Raw genomic sequence first — 22,171 nt, 5'->3', positions numbered from 1 at the left:
CAGCAGATATCAACTATTTCTAACCTTAGTTCAACCAGATTAACAGCTGAGAAACAAGACTTTTCCAAAGACGATAGCACAAAACAGAGGGCGCTTGCCCTCAATTTCGTCTGACAAAGAAAGACACGCCAATGCTTCAGCAGCAACATAAGGTCTTCTCGGACGGCCACGATGTGATTTTGGTGAGGCTACGACACCTGAATATTTCCACCAAAGATATAAGAGAGGCAAGCAATCTGAAAATGTTCGACAATACGTTCTTGATTGGCTAAGCGTAATCCCCGGATATCTTTGTTACTTAAGGATAGAACTAAATGATTGTGGGACTGTTCTAGGCTGGAGCTATACTTTCTGTATTATTGTCTTCGACATTGTCAGCAGCGATTGGCAGCCTAACAGGATCCATGAGACGAGGACGAAACCGACGAGTCTTGCCTCAGATTCCTGCTGAAGACACGAATGAAATGTCCCTTTTTAATGCAATCTTTTCATTGCGCACGTCTGAAAAGGAAAAGATCAAGAAAGACTTCATTATTGCGCTGCTTAAGAGAAACGAAAATTACGATACCTGGATCCCGGCCTCCCCTCGAATTGTTTTGGTGAAAAGTGAAGCTATTCAAAGCCAAAGCAGCCGGTGATATGCATGGGCATCCTACAAAGTCACATACTGTAGCGGCTTGGTAAATGATCGTCTTCTGCGATAAAACGGGAGCGGACAGGGGTGAAAGATAAGGTTATGCGGTCCGACATCAGAGGTTAGAAGGGAAAGCGATCGGATGAGAGGAAATCGATGACGTAACAGACGGAGATGGTGAGCGGAAAAGGGGACGGAGAATGCGGAGATGGGAGGGTGTGATGAATTGAAAGCTTCTAGGAAAGCATATTTCAAAGGAAGGTAGCGAGCTGGTGAAGACGTAGACGTAATCACAAAAAATAAACTTGTTATTAGCAATTAATCACACAAGCCAAATATTCAAAGGAGACCAAATATTCCTTCCCCACCAAATCTTTAGATGCTTCCATTTATGAGCTCCCATGTTGTCTTCCTACTATCCATTTTTGCCCTCTCTTGTCCCCGGCCCCCCCATGCCTCCCAGGCTTTCACCTAGTGGTTTCCACATTCTCCCCACGTCGTGCGTTGCAAATCTTGGAGACTCCAACCTCGCGTCCATACCATGTGGTCGAGAGAGTGTGTGTGTGTGTGTGTGTGGTGTGTGCACAAGTCCCAATCTTGGAGACTCTAGCCTCGTGTCCTAGGGGGGTGGGCGTGAGTTGACCATCGCTATGGACCTTGTGCCGATTGGTCCAGGGCGGGTGTCCCTCGGGTGTATGTGGAGAGGGTGTGTGGGGAAAAACGTAAGCCCCTCCATTACGCTCGGTTCACACCACCCAATGAGGCCGCTAGAGCAGACACTAACACACAAAAATTATGTCCGACACATAGAGGTTGCCCAATCCATAGTGGATAGACAAAACTCCCTACCAAGTGCGCTCATTGGATTTCAAACTCATGCCAATTCATCCAAACGTTCTGGCTCAACCACTACACCAATCACACATTGATGAAAGTGAATGGCAGCCTACAACATAAGACATGGACATCGGGTGGTGTGAACTACAGCACCCAATAACCATCTATCCAGCTCATATTTTCTCCATGGCCACCAAGTGGTTTGAACCCACCCTTATGCTCTCTTATGCGCCTCCCTCATCATGCTCTCTCAGTTCACATGGCAGCGCTTCTAATCACATCTCGTTTTGCCCAGGGGGCTAGATGGGAAAGCGATCAAATCACAGGATTTGGAAGGCAGGGGAGACTGGAGGATAAGAGATTTGATGAGGTAGCAAACAAAGGGGAGGGATGAGGAAGCGTATTGGGAAGAAGCTAAGGAGGTGCAATGGAGATGGTACGCAGAAAAGGGGGTCGAGATTGCACGGTGATGGGGGAGGTGGGATGAATTGAAAGTAGGAAAGCATTTAAAAGGAAGCTAGAAGAAGGCACATTAAAATGGCTCAACAATTAACAAGGTGAATGATATATATGTATCATTCATTAGGCCTGCCTATGGGTGAGTGAAATGCTTAAGAGAGAGCATTGTGTGTGTGTGTGTGAGAGAGAGAGGGGGGGGGGACTTGCCTAGAGAGAGAGAGAGAGAGAGAGGAGAAAGAAAGGAGAGAGAAAAGGAGAAGAGAAAGGGGAGAGGGGAGAGAGAAGAAGAGAGAGAGAGAGAGGACTAAGTCACTAAATGCATGCATTAAAGCCTCTTACAAGGAGCATACTTGGACCAATCACCATAAATACCATCCTGCCAACGTTGCTAGAACAAATAGAAATAATCACGATTTTTAGCTTTGCAAAACTCAAACCATTGCTAAGGCTGCAAGCAAAGGAGAACAAATATTCCATATCCACTAATTCTTCCTATTGACTTGTCTTTACATGTGTCCATTTATGAGCCCCCATGTTTCTTCTTACCAATTGTCCCTATGTCGGTTCATGGTGAGCCCCTCCATTATTCTCTCTCCCTCATCATGCTCTCTTGGTTCACATCACATCTAGTTTACAAAAAAACTGAGGTTTAATGTCAGGTCAATGGCAAATTTTCAAAATTAATATTCAAACTTGAAAGTAAAAGATTTTAAAACTTCGAAATTTCATGGATCTTGTTGCTTGCAAATTTCAATTAAAGCCTTTTTTTCTACCTTTTCCTACCTTTTGTTACTTTAATACAATGACTCTTACCACAAAAAAAAATTAAAGCCTTTTTTTTTCCCATATGTTAAGTAAAATGTTTTTTGTAAATACTGGGACTCACATCACTGCTGTGCACATCACTTCCTACCTATTTGAATTCCAATGAGAAACCATTCCGCCCACATCTTCGCATGGAACACGTAGCCCATGCACCACATGTTTCCATGTCTACATGCCATGTAAAGCATAACCCTTACACATGCAGCAACAAGTTGCTAAGGTTTTTTCCCTCTCCTTTCCCTAAGATTTAACTCAAGAAGGTTTTATAGGCCCCTCCATCAGACCATGGCCAACTATTTGTTTTCATCATTGCTTGTCTTTCCATTCTCAAATGTTGCACGATGTTAATTTTCCTACACATCAAACTTTAAATGCATAACAGATACCATTCCTTTGCTTTGTTAATGTCTAGAAAGTAGTTTTGCACAAAGAAGAAATAAGCTACATGTAAATTATTGGTCTCCTCATAATTCAAGTGGGCACCATCAATGCATGGGGATGAATATGATGAACACAAGCAATAAAAACGTCATGGTACACATTCGGTTCTTTAATGTGTTTAGTAACCACAAAAGGTTTCTATATGTGTTGGCAATTATGAAATAGATTGCTAAACATTAAAAATAAAAAAGGGGCCATTATAATGCTATTCCATCATTATTATAGTTAAAACCAAAAAGTGTCGATGCTATGTTTCCCCCCAAACAAAGGCAACCTAATTTTTATTAATTGTGATTGCTTACATTGTCTATAGGGTATGTAGAGACTCATTTGGACCCCCCTCTACACAATGTTTGTTGATTGTTACATGCTTACATTTGTCTATACAATATTCAAAGGAGTGCACTAGACTCATGACAAGCCCTAGAACAGTGATTCAACAATTGTTTTTGACACCACCAACGACACCAATAGTGAGTCCAGGGCATGCTTCGATGGCACCGCAGGCGCATGTGAAGTACACAAGATCTGTGGGAAAATTAAAGGAAATCTAGATGCTCGCATTCGATAATTCGACAAAGTCTACACACTAAACATTCCAGGTGCGGTCAATGTAGCCCACAAGGAGGCAATTTTTTAGTCTATTCTCGAGGTAAGGCAGCAAGGTGGCTAGCAGAGTATGAGTTGGACTACTTCGCAACATTCAACGAGACTACGGAGCATTCTTGATGTGGTTTCGCAAGGAAAAGACGATTCTGCAAACTTTGGAGGGATTGCAACGCCTTAATTAGGATGATCAAGATGTCGAGGATTATGCGGCCCAGTTCTGCCAACTCTTGCAATGAGTGCCAATTATCTAGAGCTCGCCAAATGAGGTCCTCAATGACTACTTCATTTTGGGTTGTCACGTGACCTCCGGATGGCGTTAGCAACAATGGACAGAGTAAACACAACCCTTACTGATGTGATTAATCAAGAAATTCAGGCTGATACTTCATTACATAGAAGAGTCACAAAGACCTACAAATCATCCAAGAGTAAAGGAAAGAAGAGACTGAGCAAATCAAAGAAGCACAGCAATAGTGACCTTGAGACGGATGAGGAAAGTTTGGAAGACAATTATTCAATCATGAAACATGAAGGACTCAGAATGATTTTCTCAGTCAAAATTTTTTGGGCACTACTTACTGGGATGCCATTTCGCTTTTCATCTAGGAGTATGAATTCAACGTCATTCATCGAATGGGTACTGAGCATGTCCTTGCAGATTACTTATCAAGACTTGAGTCTGGAGAACCAGCGACCAAATCCTTGATGACTTTTCGGATACTGAGTTGTTTGCAGTATTCGAAGCAAACCCAAAAGAAGAACAAGACAATGAGATACACCTAATACTCCATGGCCATGATATGATGAATAGATGTATTTTCTTACTAAAGGGTTAATGCCAAGGTACCTAAATAAAGACTAAAGAAAAAGATTGGCCTTGCGGAGTAGAACCATTTGAAGTCATAGTAGGCCAACTCTACAAAAAAAATCTTGGAGATGTGTTGTTGCACTATGTGCTACCACACGAACAAGAAGCAGCACTCATTGAAGCACATCACGGACCCGCAGAAGGTCATTTTGTAAGCGCAAATCCTCCAAGCATGACTCTCGTGGCCAACTCTTCATAAGGATGCAAGACGATACACACAAAGATGCAATGTGTGCCCCTTATCCAATCACAATCTTGAGAAAGAAAAGCATACAGTCTCAAACTATCTTGGGTAAAACCATCCACATTGGCATGGTTAGCACAATTGGAGACTTCATTGGCATCACCCAAATCAAGGGGATGCCATGGTGGTGCCCAAGATATACATCAATCCAAGGATCAGTCAAGGGATCTGACTCCACCCATTGTGCAATGATAGGCAAGTTCATCATAAGCAAGCCATGTGGTGCAGTCTGTCACCCCCCCCCCCCAAAGACAACATATCAATAGCCCAAAATCATCAAATCAAAATTTGTATTCCTGTGACCCCACGGTGCCTAAGGAGCCTATCGGTATACCCAATTTGTTTTACATCAACCGAACAAACCTCAAGGCAAGACAAGTATAAAAGACTTGGGATCAATTGAGTCATAAGGGAGCAAAGGAAATATGTAGCAATTCAATGAATTGGGGCCTCAAGTCTTGGTATACAATGAGCACAAGATAAACTCTATGAAAGCAAGCTCTACTCATGCAAAATCAAGCTCAAACTCATTGAGCCATACTTTAGCAATGGATCATTGAGCAGGTGACTCAAGAAGAGGCATGAGAATGAGTAGTTAAGAAACAACCTAGCTTGTGACCAAGGCAATGTACCGAAAGCAAAGTTGCAAGGACCACTACAAGAAAATTCTCCACATGGAGACAAAAGGGATAGTGATACTGGAGTAGAATGAGCTTGAAAGACTATTATAGGGTGCAACACCCTCAAATTAGAGCTTGAGCAATATCATATCAACAAGAAACAACCAAATGAAGACCTTCAACCAAATCCATTATTTGATGTGAGTCCTTCGAGTCCTTGACAACCATCCCTCAAAGCTCCCAAGGTGATGCAAACCAAATGAGCCCAAGGAAGACACTAGATCTCAAGATACCTACTATATGATTTGAATATGGCCACCTCATGTCATCATGCCACACATAGGTCCAAGACTCCACAGGATCTAAGAAGAAGACCTTATCTACATAAAGGTAGAAAGGAAGATCTGTCCTTATAGCCCTCAATGTCTATCGCACCCCCTCTACCATCAGCCTCTTGAACTGTGATTGGGAGTTTACCCAAATCTAGATCGAGCAAGGTTGAACAAAGCTACCCTAAGCCGCTCTTGCCTTTGTAGTGCCTAACCCAATAAAGGAAGTTTATGATGTTGATCTCCTTCCTTCCACCGTGGATGTGTTACTTCCATATAACATTTGATTCTCTAACAATAGATGCCTATGTGTCATCCCTTGAAATAAGGTTGGGTAGTAAAATACCAAACCTTGGCAGTCAAGGTAGGACCTTCCTCGCCCACTCCCATGCACCAACCTCTTGCCTGAATGTTGCCACTCAATGATTTTCAACCATGTTGAACCTCTATGATAAAATGACATAAGATGGAGCAAGAACAAAAATAAACAAGAATGGTATTGAGAAGAAAGGTGGGTCATCATGGACTGAAAATTGGCATTGTCAATTCCCACGACAAAGAACTTGCCCTTCTTCACCAATATCCTCTCCCTTGTTGAGAAATTGCTAGCTATCACCCTCATTGAGTCACATTCAATGTGGGTGTATCTCATGGAGTCTATCAAGGACCAGTGATAAATAAACAAAAAGACAGGTAGGACACAAATGGGTGCAATTCAAGTTCATGCATAAAGGCATCATCCACTTGCATGTGGTACATGTTATAGAGAAATGGAAAGAGATATTGTAACTCTACCTTGAAGTGCCATTGTTCCTAAACATGGTATATTGTTGGCCACCCAAGGTCACCACACCAGACACCAACCCCATTGCTCCATTGATCCTCTTTGAGCCAACCTAGGACCTAAGTAGTCGGATAGCCAATCCTCACCAGGAAAGTGCATAGCAATGCCTATGCATTCATGCAGACTTGGTTCCACTGTCGCCCAACACTACCCTCTACACAAGGCATAATGGCAACGTGTAGACCATTTTGATGGTGACATATCTCTCAGGCCCCAAACTTTAAAGCATGGCTAGAACCTCCAACCCCACACCTAAGTTTCCTTTGGGGTCTAAAACATAACAAGCTAGGTTCCAAAAAAATGTAGATTGTAATACACCACACATTGACTCACAAAGGAGCATGGCTGAAGAGGAAATGGGTAGCATGGTAGGAGGACGGGCCAAAAGACTCATTAAGCACTACGGGACAAATCCATAAGCACCAATCGGCAAGAATCTTAAGAAGCAAGTGTAAAATTAATAGCATTGGTCAAGGGTAGATGAGGCAGTTTCAAAATTGACATGCTTCGATGCTATATAAGAGGCAATGGCAAGTTGGAAAGGGATAAATTGCGTTTAATTTAATTTAGTAGAGTTCTATTGGCTAGCAAGCAAGATGAAGAGACAAAGCTTGAAGGAGTCTTCAAGCTAGTTGTATTCTACTAAGTGAGATGCACACATAGAGAGAAAGAGCTCTAAGCATGCAACTATGGCCATTCATATTTGAGCATAAATCCTCATTGTCTTTTTAATATTTGGGGGTTTCCATTTTCCGAGCAAAAACCCCCAAGCGACGAGCAGACAAAAGAGGGGAGGGGTCAAAATATATAGGCTCAAGTCATTTTTGGGGAGCAAAAAATTCCAAGTTATTTCAAGGAATATGTAAGTAAATATGAAACATTGATAAATAGATATAGATATAAATATACCTTTATATAATATACATATATAATGTCCAAGTGGTGACTATTTTATGACTTTCAAAAATCCTTTCTTTTCCTTTCACCATTGCTTGGATCATGAAATTTTGAGCAAATATCCTCTTTACGGTTGCTTGAGATTACCTAAGAAAAATAAATAGTACCTTTTTAATAGACCCTCTAAGTATATTTTGCTAGAGGAATATGGTTTGAAGAGCTTGCCCCAACCCTATTCCGCCGGCGGAATGCCATTGGAGAGCCTATGCAGAAGGGGTCATAACTTTTGCTCCTTAACTCAGATTAAGGAGCTGTAAAAAGGAAAAATGTTGAAAATTTAATGATCTATGCAATGGTATGCTTAAAATTATACTTTTTATAGTTATAAAAGAGAAAAATAAAAAATTTCAAGATGTATATGAGAGTTACAACTTCTCCCTAATTCATATTATGGTAGGAAGGAGTTCAGTAGAGATCACATTTCCTTAAAAGTACTTAGGTTTAGAGAATTGGGAATATTTTTAAAATCCCTACCTTGCCTTCCCATATTTGATAATGTATTAGAGATTAATTTATGATCAATTATAATGGCTTCAAGTATGAGGTTTCCAATATCTTTTTCCTACTTATCCAAGGAATATGGTATACATTGTTATATGAGAGCTTCAAATATGGGATTGCTAAAGTTTAGGGAAAGTCTTTTAAATTGATTGAATTACCATAATACTCAAAAGACATTATGGTAGGGAGGTATTTATAGGAGTTTCTAAAGTGTTCGCTATTTGTTCATATATAGATGATGTTCTCTTGCATGCAGCTACATACGATGGACGGGAGCTTCAGATTCGTCACTCACTCCATTGCGGTAGTGCCAAGTCCATGATTGCTTTGAAGCCGTGTTTGAGTATTATATATTGTTAAACAAACGACATTATGATTCTTGACTTTCTTTGCTGTAACAAATCGCCCTCGATGGGGGTGCCGCACGTCTACATAGCTAGACAGAATGTTAACCATGCAGATAATGATTCATGGTACGTTGATAGTGGTTCATCATATCATTTGACATGACATCAAGAATGTCTATAGAAATCAAGCCATTAGAAGGTTTCATGAATGTTATCTACACTAGGTAACATGCCAAATCCAATTCAAAGGAAAAGCATAGTCCTTGTCTAGAGTCTTATTTGATGGAGATAAATGTACAAGCCATGACAAAGCCAAAGGATTCAATCAACTAGTTGGAAAATAAATCAAATAAGGAAGCTTATTCTTTAGCTTTAGTACTAGACTTGCATGCCATGTCGGTTCAACATCAGTTGTTGATGCCACTTTCTACAATATGCACAAGAGATATGGTCATGTAACCTTTAAAAGTTTGATACAATCAAGAAATTTGAATATGAAAATTTGCGTTCCTAAACTTCAATTTCTTGGAAAAATTTTGAAGCATGTTGATTCGATAGACAATCAAAATCCAACTTTGGGTGAAGCAAATCTAGAGCAGAAGGTACCCATGATTTGATACATACAAATGTAGGAGGTTATGCATAGACCTACAACATCAATGGTGCTATGTAATGCTTGACTTTTTAATTGTTGGGTCTGTTTTCTCAAAGAGAAAGACTTTTTCAAATTTCAAGAGTTCAAAAGAACCAAATAGGTAAGATAAAAGTCCTAGAGCTAGATAGAGGAGGTGAATACATGTCTTCCACATTCATGAACTTTCGCAAGATAGTTGATACAAAGACAAATGTGTAGATACTCCTCAATAGTATGCACTAGTTGAAAGGAAGAACATGAGTTTATCAAACACTGCTAAAGGTAGATACCTCACATGTGTAGACACCCCTCAAAAAAATGCACTAGTTGAAAGGAAGAATAGGACTTTAGTAGAAAATGCTAGAGTAATGCGCATTGAGAAGGGTCTTCCAAACTTGTATTGGGTTGAGGCATCAACAGTTTAGGAAAGCATCTAATGGTATGTAGCAAAATTTTTCTCCTCAATTGATGCAAACATCAAATTTTGAGGAAAAGCAACCAAACATCAATCAAAATTTATCAATCAATCAATGCTAGCATTGAGCAATTAAGCTAAATTGTGAGGATTTGGGCTAATTGGATCATTGACTCAATTGGGCTAAAGTGTGAAGATTTGGGCTAAATGCTAGCATTGACTAAACCAGAGGAAAATGAAAAAACACTGGCTTGTTTTTAAGAAGAATTCGATGCTAACATCAACTCTTAGAGTGAAAACCAAAACTCTCATGAAATTAAGAAAGTCTACAACCTAGGCAATGTAACATCAATCCCTAGGTGAAAGACACATAATTTTTACCAATTTTGGCCATGCCCTTGGATTTTTGTCCAAACGTGAGTCTATTTGGGGATGTTGGCCTCACAAAGTCACTAGAATTGAAGCCTTTTTTGATACTTGCTAACATCTCCTTCTACTGCTAATATGATGCCTAATTTCCTAGATGCTAAAGGTGCAAACATGGCCTCTTTTCAAGCCTTTTAATTCTAGCATTGACCTCCGAGAGGACTTGGTATCATTTCATTTTGTGAGATACCATTCTTTTTCTTTGTAGCAAATCCAAGTCTTGATGCTATAGTTTCATGTAAGTAGTGCTTGTTTCCTTACATGTTGATACTGGCATTGAGCTTTTATTTAGGGGTTGTAAAATATGGATTGATAGCCCATAGCTCCTTGTCATGTGTAAACCCTATTGCTTAATTGATTACTCTATGCATCATGTGTAAACCCTATTGCTTAATTGATTACTCTATGCATCATTGTCATCACTAACTTAGTCTTTAATGAAGCATGATTGCATGCATCTTTGAGTCTACTTTTCTTTGTAACATATGACATAGTTGGTCGAAGATATGGTACACCCGCAAATTGCACTAGATGCTCCTTTCCTTCAACTCCCTTACCCAATTGCTTGTGAATCCACAATGTTATTAATGGAAAGTGCACATCAAAAGCACACATGTCTGCATATTGGATACACATTCAATATCTATCCTCCCCTCTTCTAAACCGACATTAACATCACCTTGTATCTCATTAGTCATGGCCACAAAATGTGTCAAGGCAATTGATGTCATGCCTCGTACTGGCCCTTTCTGAGCCCTTTCTCTCTTACACTTTTCCTATTAACAAATGCTTTCATCTCTTTCCACTTAGACATCCACATGTAAAGCTTTTCTCCATTAATAGGCAAAGCAAAAGGTCCTTTTGAACCTACCACATCCCATTGAGCTATCACATCCCCTAATAATTGAGGATAAAATGCATACACTGGCATCCCCAAAGCAACGGGTTCATTTTAAACTAGCACATCCCCAAACAATTGAAGATAAAATCAACACACAATCTCCTGCACTTGAATTGCACTATATGTATGAAAGTTTATATGAACAAGTATAAGAAATATGGGCTTGCATTTCTTCTAGGTAGATATAACATTTTGAATTTGCTCCCTTGTCAATCCTACAATATGAAGCAATGCAAGCTTATGAATAATTGGACAATGATCTAAAGCATGCAACAATGGTTATGTCAGTAATCTAACTAGTTTAAATTAAACTCGAATAACAAGAAAGAGAAGTCGTGGGTTAAAAAAATAGCAAAATTATAGTCAATTACACAAGTGTTAGAACCACTCATGATAAAGCATTGTACTCACAAAAGAACAAAGAAAGAACATAACACAACTATTATATATTTATTATTTGTAGTAGACAATCAACACTCGAGGCATGTTAAATAGACACACCTTGGAATATCAACACTACCCACATCCTAAGTCTAGAGTAATAGACATAAAACAAACCAAGATGATCTAGACCACTCATGGGCCAATTCTCGAGTTGTAATTTCACTTTTCTAAAACCTCATTTTGGGAGCTTTGTGAAGGTGACACGTGTACAGAGAGAGTGCCGAGTTTTAAGAGAGAACAATGTCAATTATATATAGTATAGATAACATATATATTATAGAGCTTGTCACTAAACAGAGCTGGTCCAGTTTTGGTAAGGCATCAGATTGGAACCTGGGGAGCTAGGTTTGAGTCCTGTGTGTGGCCAGTGATTGGCTCACTTCTGCCAAACACTCTCTTGGGCGACATATTAAGGCTGCCCAACTTTTGTTTAATCCTCACCTAGGTGTGACGTACCTGGTAGCACATTTTTCTACGCATGGTAAGCAAATGCGTGTGAAAGGACAGAAAGTGCGGCACGATCTTAGTTTGGGGATGGGGTGAGATGAGTAAGATGTGAGGGTAGGCATATGTGAAACGTGACTTAAGGTGTGCATTGGTGATGTGGGAAATGTGAGGGGGGTGTTGGGTGAAGGAGAGAGAGGATAAGAAAAGGCCCATATTAATAATGCACAAGGGGAGAGAGAGAGAGAGAGAGTGGATAAGGAGAGAGTTGCAAGGTGAACCAACCAACCAAGACAAAGCCCACCTCTTACATTTTGTGATTGTATGTAGCCCAAAACTGTGGCAAGCGTGTGTAAGCGTGTGTGCCTTGTAGCGAAGCTTAGTCCATCGCCATAGCCAACCCCTTCTCTTCCCTTCCCCCTCCGCTCCCATGGCTTCCTTTGGCCTCCTCGCCATGCCCTCCTCCATCGTCATGAGTGCTGCCACCAACAAAGGCGAGAAAAAAGGCCTCTTCGATTGGCTCACTGACGCCTTGGATAAGAACGACATCCTCGAAACCGATCCTATCCTCCAAAAGGCCGACGACGCCAAGAATGGTGCCCCCCCTAAGCCCTCCCCCGCCCCAAAGAAGTCCCCTCCCAAGAAGCAGGGCGGTGGTGGCTTCTTTGGAATCGGCAAGAAGTGATCCCTTGTCTTCTGATGCCTCCAGCTCGGCCCGCAGGTACGCTCTTGCCTCTCAGTTTTTCGGTCAGGATTGCGCTCGAAGGTCGAGGTATGTATCTTCGGTTTGCGCTTTTGATGTTCATGAGCTGACTGGTTGCTACGCTTCACTATTGAGTGTCGTCTCTGAAGCCTTGTCCAATTCGGCTGTCCAAACCCACAATCTCTCAATGCTGAGGCGATACCTGTTGTTGCATTTCGGTAGTAGCTTAGTCTTTGCCTTTCACTGTGCAGTATCATTGTCCATTTGCGTTTCTCTAAAACCGCGCTCAGCAATTGCCTGGAATTTGGCACGGTTTTTCTGATGGGCAACTGAATTCAATTTGAGATTATGCATACAGAATGGACGATGTGATGTCCTATGTTGTATATCCTCTCCGTATCATTGCTAGAAATTTTGTCGATGCTCTCATGAGTCTCATCTTCATAACTCTTTATGTTTGACATGCTTTCGAATAAACTGGCCGTTCTTTCCAAAGCGGCTTTAGAGGTCAGTTCATCACACCTTGTGGTAAGAGGCGTTGCGTTGTAATGTATGATTAGCCATATACAAGTGCTGCTTTAATTCGTTATCACCACACAGCGTGAGAGTATTGTATAGACCCGTTAGACAATCTTCAGTGGGGAGCTACAGGTGAATTTATGAATACTCTCTACGCTTGCTAGACTCTATGTGATGATTGGTTTTGCATTTTGTCACCTCGTTAGCAGAGCTAGCGTACAGGCAGAATTCTCTTTATCTGAGCTTCCATTGGTTCTACAGGGGCTGACTGACGGTGATTTACGTACTCCAGCGGCCTAAATATGTTTTCAGAAGGTGCTGTCAAGGGTATTTAAGAAAGATCGCCCATTGTAATCTAGGTGTTTACACAAGGTACCAGCCATTGTAATCTAGGTGTTTACACAAGGTACCAGCCGAGAAGGCCTTTTGGCATACAGAAAATTGGCATTGTCATCAGACCTAGCTCCCCAATGAGAAAGTAAACGAGAGTATCTTGTATTAGAAAATGTAATGTAGTCCTTGAATGCTTATCATCTTTTGATGCACCAAGAGTGTATTTGCTCTCTTCTTCATTATCTGCACTCTATGATTTGAAAAAGTATGTTAGGACAAGGACTTATGCTCGTCTTGATCATTAATTATGAAGAAAAATGCTTGGTGGTATTGGAAGTCCTAAGTGTGAGTTGTATCTTCTTAGGGATCAATATACTTTGGGTTGCTTTGTGACATCTTGTCGTAAGCTCTCATACCATATTCCATACTATCTTGTCTCTTTGAATTGTAATAGGACCATATGCCAATGAAAAAATTCACACACACTACCAAACAAAAGTAATACAAGTAGTACCTATGAAGGACAAAGTCAGAATAGATTAAATTATAAGTTGTACTACATTATGAATGCCAAAAAATGAACTTTTAGTGACTCTTTTGTTCATGCAAAGCAATCTAGATACAAATTTGCATGTAATCAAGGCCTTCCTAAAAGGATTTGCCAAATTAATCATTGAAAAACTGAGTAAGAGGTCAATGCTAGCATTGTTATGCAAGGAAGCATAAGGAAGTATCCATGATATGCTCATGTGTCTCCCTCCTCCTTCAAAACATACTCTAGATGGATAAATAGTTTCTCACCGAGCGAAGAGCCTCACATGGATTGGAGATCTCCTGTCATGAAGTTGTAAGCAAGGCTATTTTGTTAATGATCAATGTCCATCACTGTAGCAATCGGGAGTGCATTGAGAGTTGTGCACTCATCAAATTTTATACACACAGATTTGAATGCTTGTAACTACTTGCTTGATTTCACTAGTGACAATCAATCTGTGCAGGTAGAGGTCATTGATTAGGGCAAGTCTTTACATTAGATTGGTAGTCATTGTGAGCAAGATTTGAATCACAATCCCCCTGCAAGATTTCCTTGGTTTGTGAAAGGGATTTATGTGACTAATGCATGTCCATAAGCAAAGGGATCATGGTAAGTGCAATCAAACTGCTCTGTGGTGGGTTGGTTGTTTAGAGAAATGGCCACCTTCCTCAGTGATTATGCAACAATTTGTTAAGACAACTCTGTCAAGAATGCGGTTGTAATTAAACACTTAGATGAACGTCAAAATTTTCTAACAAAAGAAAAACATACGAGTTGTGCCGGTATGGAAGCTATCTTGACCAAATTACACCCCCATAATGTCATGGAGGACAAAGAAATGCGACCCATGGAGGAGATGAAGGCATGCTTTTGATAGAGAATTAGCTCTTTCTTTAGAATTTTCATGTTGTTTATTTGACTATCAAGGACTGTTGTATTTTAACACACTATGTTTACAATTGAAGAATTTTGATTGTTTTGGAATAACACTTCATCCATGTGTGGCTCAAAATAAACACCATCGATCTATAGATGAAGGCATGCTTCTGATAGAGAATTAGCTCTTTCTTTAAAATTTTCACGGTGTAAATTTGACTATCAAGGACTGTTATATTATAACACACTATGTCTCCAATTTTGAAGAATTTTGATTGTTTTGCAATAATACTTCATGCATTTGTGGCTCAAAATAAACACAATCTATCTATAGTTTTGAATAATTTTGAATGTTTTGCAATAGTACTTCATGAATGTGTGGCTCAATTTTTTAAATTCTTTACCAAAAAGTGCATGCTTTGTTCTAATCTATATTCATGCAAGCGATTGTTTTTCTGCCCATTATGCAATGTTCATGTGGTTGAAATTAATTTTTCATTTCTATTTAGGTTTCTTACAGTTCATAGTAAATTGCAATGGCATCATCTTCACAAGCTATATATGAAGCAGAAGACTAAGGTAGTCATGCCAAAAAAGCAATGAAATTTTTAATGGATGGAACTAACCAGGAGGGTAGAGTTAGAAGAAATCGCACAAGCTAACCCCTATCACGACCCTCAAGGTTGGACGTGGGAAAGGATCGAAACCATCACCATTAATGAGCAGATTGCATGAATTTGGATTGATGGCCCGTGGCCCATAGAATAAAGAATTGCATGAACCAAGCCATTCATGAGGATGCACTATTTCTTTTAGAAAGCATGGAAGTTCAAAGAAACCACACAACATACCTATTCTATTGTATTCTGCAAAAATGTTATATGTAAGGTTTATGTCTATCTACTAACAAGACTCTAACACAAAAAGTTAGATGTATAGTGGCTCTAGCACCAATGCTTGTGGTTCACCTCTGCAAACCTCAAAAGCCTATCATCAAGTGAATAATTAAGATCGTTTTGTCAAGTCCATTTCATATTTGATTTCCATTCAAGGCTTTTAAATATATAGCAAGCTGATGCTCTTGTATACCACGTAGACTCTATGAGCTATAATGTCCTCTTTATGGGAGTGGAAGAGGGAGAAGCAAAGCAAGTTCCAAGCCCTCTTAGGGAAGATCTCACCTATACTCCATCTCCATTCAAATGCAATTTTTGAACACTGATATTTATTATTAGATGATGAGAGGGTTGTAGACAAAAACCAAAGCCGTAATGCATTGCTTGTAGAGACTGCTAGTAACATAGATAGAGTGTCACACTTGGCATATGTCACAAAGAGGGAGATATAAGTGGGCAAGAAAATCAGCTTTGGTACTTATGGCACTATATTTAAAGTGCGGTTGATAGGAGCTGTAGGGTTGCCACATCACATGGAATATGCTAGAAAGAAGTACAAGGGCAATATTGGGATGCACACATGAGAAGCAAGGAGATACAAACTCATGCATATGTTACACCCAATCCTTGTATGTGTGATCACAACAACCCAAGGAGAGCCACTATGGACCATAATGCCATACTTTAATGGTAGTGGCCCATTGCAGCTATTCTACTAATGGACCAGGGCAGGTTCACATGCTAACTCCACCATGTTCTAAGGGGATGAGTGGATATGATTGCCACAGCAATGGAGGGAGTCCAAGCTACATTAGAGAAGGAAGATATCTCCCAAATCAATGTCTTTTGTGAGAATCTCCTCCATATCATCCATGCACTTATGGATGGTTTAGCAAGGCTGTTGCACGCTGGAAGGTGGATGCACACAGACCTACACCAGGGAAATATCTTGTTGGATTTTCTTGGAAAGTCTAGATGCCGAGTAGGCATCATAAACTGGGGGATTGCCATGGACATCTCGGAGAGTTGAAAGGCATTCAAGCATTTGAGACAGATGCCGACTTTGCTGAGTGAGTTCATAGGAAAGAGGAAGAGCATGGGCAAAAAAATGTCTTGCACCTAAGCTACTAGAAGTAGCATTAAGAGGTAGATATACATGCCATGTAGATACATATGAATTGGGATGGATCATTGTTGAGATGATTCAATTTTTTGAAGATGCCTGGAGTTACATTGAGGATGATCATAAAATGCCTCCTTCTCATGTCATTAATGCAATTTAGCATCATGCAAAAGAACAAATGATGCATCACATTGCTAATCAGAGAAAGCCACCTAGAAAGACCAGTGATATCTTAAAGAGAGTAGAATGTGAGGGGGAATTGGCTATGAGGCCTATGGAAGAGATCCTTGCATTTAGGCTTGCAAAATAAGCCATCTTTTTGGTCTTGTAATACTTTTTGGACCCTATGTATCAAACTTATTGTAATGAAATTCTTGTTCAAAAATAACGTTTAATTTTTACCATTTGACGTAAATAAATATTGCAACATGTGCATTTTGTTAAATTAAAGTAATTTTGTTATAACTTATTTTTCATAGCATATGTAACAGTTTGCATCTTGCATGGGATATGTAACATCTTCATCTTGCATCGATCATATTGCATGTGGCAATGCATCTTGCATCCTACATCACACATCGGTGCCTCACAGATGTTGAGAATTTGATGCATGTGGACCTTGCATACTGTCGCACATCGAGCATTCATCCACACTTCGCTCTCTACCAACAAGCAATTCTTTCCTATGAGAATGTCACAAGGAGAGGATAATCATCCTCTGCCCAGGGAACTAGAAGGTTCCAAAAGAGAGGGCAAGCATCTATTGATGCAAGAAGAGGCTGAAAAAGAGGCTCAACATGTCGAGCATCAACGCTTGCAATTTGAGCAACTATGCAGCATTGCCAGTATAGTGCCCAAGCATGTGCTAGAAACTCGGGACGAGCATTTTTCGAGCGAAATCTTCCGAGCGTCCGAGCGAAGGAAAAAAAAAGCTTCCAACTATGCAAAAATATGACAAAAATGGATCAGAAGAAAACATAGTTTCACTTAGAAATATGAAAAGTATTATAGGAATGCCTATTTTATACACGAATCTTTATGTGAATCTTTGGGAATGGTGAGAACATAATGGGATGGCTTTTGAAGAAACCCACATGTAGCGATGAGAGCATTGTGTATGTAAAGTAGCGACAAAGCTCCGCTTGTAATATCTTGAGTTTGAAAGACTTTTCTATGAAAATTCCCTTATGATCCTTCTTACAACTTTTTACTTAATAGGGGGTGACATTGAAAAACCTCTCTCACCCTATCTTCATGAAAGGGTTTCTCCAAAGAAAACTCATTGAAGCAAGCCATCAAGGTAGTTTCGCCAGCGAAACCCCTTTGAACAAGGTCTTTCAAGGTAGTTTCGCTGGCGAAACTACCTTGGACAGCACTTTTAAAAGTGACATAACTTTCACATCCAATGTCCAAATATAGTCATTCAGCCACTCAAATTGATCGGAAAACCCCATTTGAGCACATCTATGGGGTTATATTTTGGAAAACCTTGCATATATAGTATTAAATATTACATGTATTTTATGAGAGTGATATATAAGCCCAAGTTAATACTTATTTACAGTAATTTAAACTTCTGTAGAAACATGTCCATAAATATATTGTTATTAATACTATAAAAACACTTGAAAGATATTGCCATATGATATAAATGTGTTTAATAAGTAATTATTTATGTATAATATTATTATGTTGAGAGTGATTATGAGGGACGTTTCTTAAATGAATTATTTTTCAATACTTTTTTAAGGTAATAACAAGGGTACAAAGGGATGTCTATGAATAAGAAGATTTATGTTATGTAAAAATGAATGAGTGACTAGTTTGTATATTTTTATGATAAAGGGATCTAGTTCTAATGAAAATAAAAGTGTAAAAACCATGTTTCCTAAAGAAATACTATTTTTAAAATCTCTTGAAAAACACGCTCGTATAAACTTGCTCATAGGTTTTTGCTCGTAAAATTGACGCATCCCTAGAAACTATTGCACTCAAAATATGAGCGAATGCTCAGATTAATATTTCTTAATGATTCAAGAAAGGTACCCAGAAGTATGTTCATGTATGCTCAGCCCCTGGAGGTCTATATTTTTAATATTTCAATTTTCACATGCTTCGAATATTAGATGTATCATTTCTTAGGTCTTTTGTCAATAATTATCACATATGAACTAGCAACCAGCACCATGGGTGTTGGTTTTGCAGTCATGACAACTATCCAAGGCATTAGAGGGTGCATATGGGCCACTAGGGCAACAAGTGGCATAGCTCCATGACGAGAACATAGCCCAGTTTGAGCAAGTCCAATGCTTGGAAATCGAAAGACTGTAAATCAAGAGCCAGAACTACAGAATGAGATTATAGCTCTACGTGCCCAGCTGAAGAGTCTGGAGGACCTCAACACATGGTTGCGACAAGAGGCCCACGATGCACATGTTACATTGATCAGAGATGCGAGCATGGAGGCATGGTTAGCTATTTGTCGACATCCATCTTCTTAACCATGTGCTATACAATCGCTTCCTTCTGATAGCTCAGACAATTGTTTGTGGCCAATATGCCAATGTTTATATGATAACTCAATAGGCTATTATGCTCTGCCTTGTGGCCATAAATTTCATATTTATTGTCTAGTAGATTACTTGCCGACTAGATATATTTGTCCACTTTGTAAAGCCCAACTATCAATGGCATTGTACATTGTGTTGGGCTTAGGACAACTGTAACCAAGACCATGACTTTCACCTCTATACAATGTATGCATTCTCTATGATGGAAATATATGACTTTGTTTCAAGTTATATGTTCTTTAAAGTTTATTTTCTTTCAAGTTTATATGGTTGCAATTAAAAATCATAAGTTTATATGATTGATTTTATATATAAGTTTAGAAATTAAAGTTGCAATTAAAAATCATAAGTTTATATGGTTGCAATTAAAAATCATAAGTTTATAAATATATGAAGTAATTAAAATTTATAGAATAAAGTAGTTGCAATTCTAAATCAAAACGTGCAACTAAATGGAAAATCATTTAGCATTTGCAATTAAATTTTATTGAACAAAGGAAATCCTTACATGTGCATTCCATCCAAATTGGCAAACTAGCAATCCTAAAACAATATGTAGGCTTCTATCTTGCATTAAAATTAAAGAATAAAGTATTTTCCATAAAAATTGCCATAAAAATTGAAGAACTGATCTAGTCATGGATAATTATATGCACTTTCATAACAAACTCTCTCTCTCTCTCTCTCTCTCAATTAATACTTATCTCGAAAGTCAGCCAAAAAGAATGTTACATAGGCAAGAAATATCAATTTGCATATGCTTCTTCCACACATCATCGCATGGGCTTCTATTGCATATGATGGTGAGTGGTATGCTAGTTGTTGGTATGCTCTTGAGCAAATGAACCTGATCAAGAGCACTAAAATTGGCATTATCACCTAGAGGCCTATGCGATGGCATCATGGAAGAATCAAATCTTCAAAGCCCAAACCCTGAATACAAGACATTTACAATGCACAATGAGACAATACCATACCACCACCCATCAACAGCATGCAATGACACAATACGATACAATGCAAAAAATTTATCCCACCTTAAACATGTGACCTACAATTAAAAAATAAGAACACAATTAGAATACAATGAGACATTCAAAACCCACTATCATCATGATTGCCATCATTGCCACAATTCACGATTTACTATCCTCATCATGCTCGTCAGTCATCGATGTCCTCATCTTCAAACCCATGTGGAAGGCAAATATTATTTCCTTCATCTTCATCTGATTCATCCTCCTTAGATGTTGCACCATCAGTCCTCCCTTCCTCATTCTCTTCTTAGGGTTCTAGGATCTGCAACGATGGGACTGCTTCAAGTTGGATAGCACTCAACATGATCCTCTAGAGTCTATTTTGTAAAGTACTATGAATGTACTTATAATGACTCTAGTTTAAGTTTGAGCATGTTTGACAAAGAACCCTCATTGCAATCAGGCATAGAAGCTCACACCTACCACCATTCATCATCCACCATTTCCAAGCAAATGTAGTTTCTGCCAATGCTTGAACATCGTTCAATGCAAACAACCCCTCCTTGCATTGATACTTGGCTAACTCGTTACAACACTTTGTAAACTCATTATTTTGGGGATAATATTGTCACACGACCTTATGAAAGTCATGCATAGCAATTGGGATCTCTTGGGGCTTCATATTCCACTACTCGAGATCTAAAAGGTACCCAACACTATGCAAGGAATTGCGAGCTTGCTCCCATTGAGGCCTAAATAATTGCCACAATTCCTTGCATTTTGTAGCATTAAATGGTCTTCTCTCATTATCTTGGCCTGGCAGAGTAGGGGAATTCCTCACAATAAGAGCTTGCTTAATAATCCAAAAGTGCATCCATGCTTTTTTTATTGTTGGAGCCTTTGAGTCCAAAGCCCTAAGTGCATATAATGCAAGTTTCATAACATTAGCAACATCCTCAAACTATTTTCATAATGTAGGGGATCCCAGTGTTTCTTTTAGGTCATGCATTTTCTCCTTTGTTGCCTATCAATCAACTCTGACATCCATCGTTCAAATGCAGCACAATGAAATGTCTCTATAAGAAAACTCGTATTCGTCACCAAGGATTGCAAAGTGTAGAAGTCCATGGCAAATCTTGTGGTTTGTAGAAATTGCAACATGGTAGAACCATCATGAGATATAAAGATTGCTTCAAGACATTGCTTCAATTGTATTACCTTCATGATGTCTCGAGCCTCACAAACAATCTCTTTCAACCATGGCACTGGTTTATACCAATCTTTCAATGCAAGATTTAAAGTATGCGTACAACACACAAATGCATATAGATTAGTATACCCCCCTTTGCAATATTCTACCCTCCTTTTTACAACTCTTGGCATTATCCATGACAACCTGCATAGCCTTTTTAGGGCCTAACTCTCTTATAACCTTTGATAATACACCAGTTGTATATGTCCCCAAATTCTTTACATGTGAGGCATCAATTGACATGTGGAAGGCCTCCCCACGTGGTGATATAACCATCACATTCAATAAAGCATGGTGTTTTATGCTTGTCCACCCGTCTGAGACAATTGTGCATCCAGGGTTATGCAGTTGCTCAAAAATGCTATGATTTATGTGATCTTTCTCTTCTGCATATGCCTTGTCTAACAATGCTAGACGTAATGTGTGGTATGAAGGGGGCTTGAAGCCTAGTCCACAGTTAGCAATGCAATTCCATGTAGCTCTCATATCATTGTTATCGATCATACTCAATGGATATCTTGACCACACAAGATTGATCTTCCAAGTACATACTATGCATTCTCTAGATATTGAATTTGGATGCTCTTAACTATTGTGGGTTGCCTGAA

General features: G+C 39.3%; 2 long non-coding RNA genes across 3 annotated transcripts; one reads left to right on the top strand and one right to left on the bottom strand.

Annotated features, from left to right (window-relative positions):
* Positions 1-100: 100 nt before the first annotated feature.
* LOC147881663 (uncharacterized) lies at positions 101-860 on the bottom strand. 2 transcript variants are annotated; one of them, XR_015543980.1, is made up of 3 exons: positions 569-860; positions 349-447; positions 101-197 (listed from the first exon to the last, which is right to left on the bottom strand). It is a non-coding gene; the product is annotated as an uncharacterized LOC147881663 (long non-coding RNA). The 2 variants fall into 2 exon arrangements; XR_015543979.1 differs by having other exon boundaries at positions 349-444.
* Positions 861-12,461: 11,601 nt separating this feature from the next.
* Positions 12,462-13,543, top strand: LOC147881662 (uncharacterized). The gene is made up of 2 exons (XR_015543912.1): positions 12,462-12,500; positions 13,263-13,543. It is a non-coding gene; the product is annotated as an uncharacterized LOC147881662 (long non-coding RNA).
* The last annotated feature ends 8,628 nt before the right edge of the window (positions 13,544-22,171 follow it).

This window comes from Dipteris shenzhenensis, chromosome 30 (genome assembly GCF_047967505.1).
Source record: "Dipteris shenzhenensis isolate YYH24624 ecotype China chromosome 30, Dip_SZ_1.0, whole genome shotgun sequence".
NCBI classification, from domain to species: Eukaryota; Viridiplantae; Streptophyta; class Polypodiopsida; order Gleicheniales; family Dipteridaceae; genus Dipteris; species Dipteris shenzhenensis.
The sequence above is the reverse complement of the archived record's forward strand: the minus strand, read 5'-3'. Positions and strand labels throughout refer to the sequence as shown.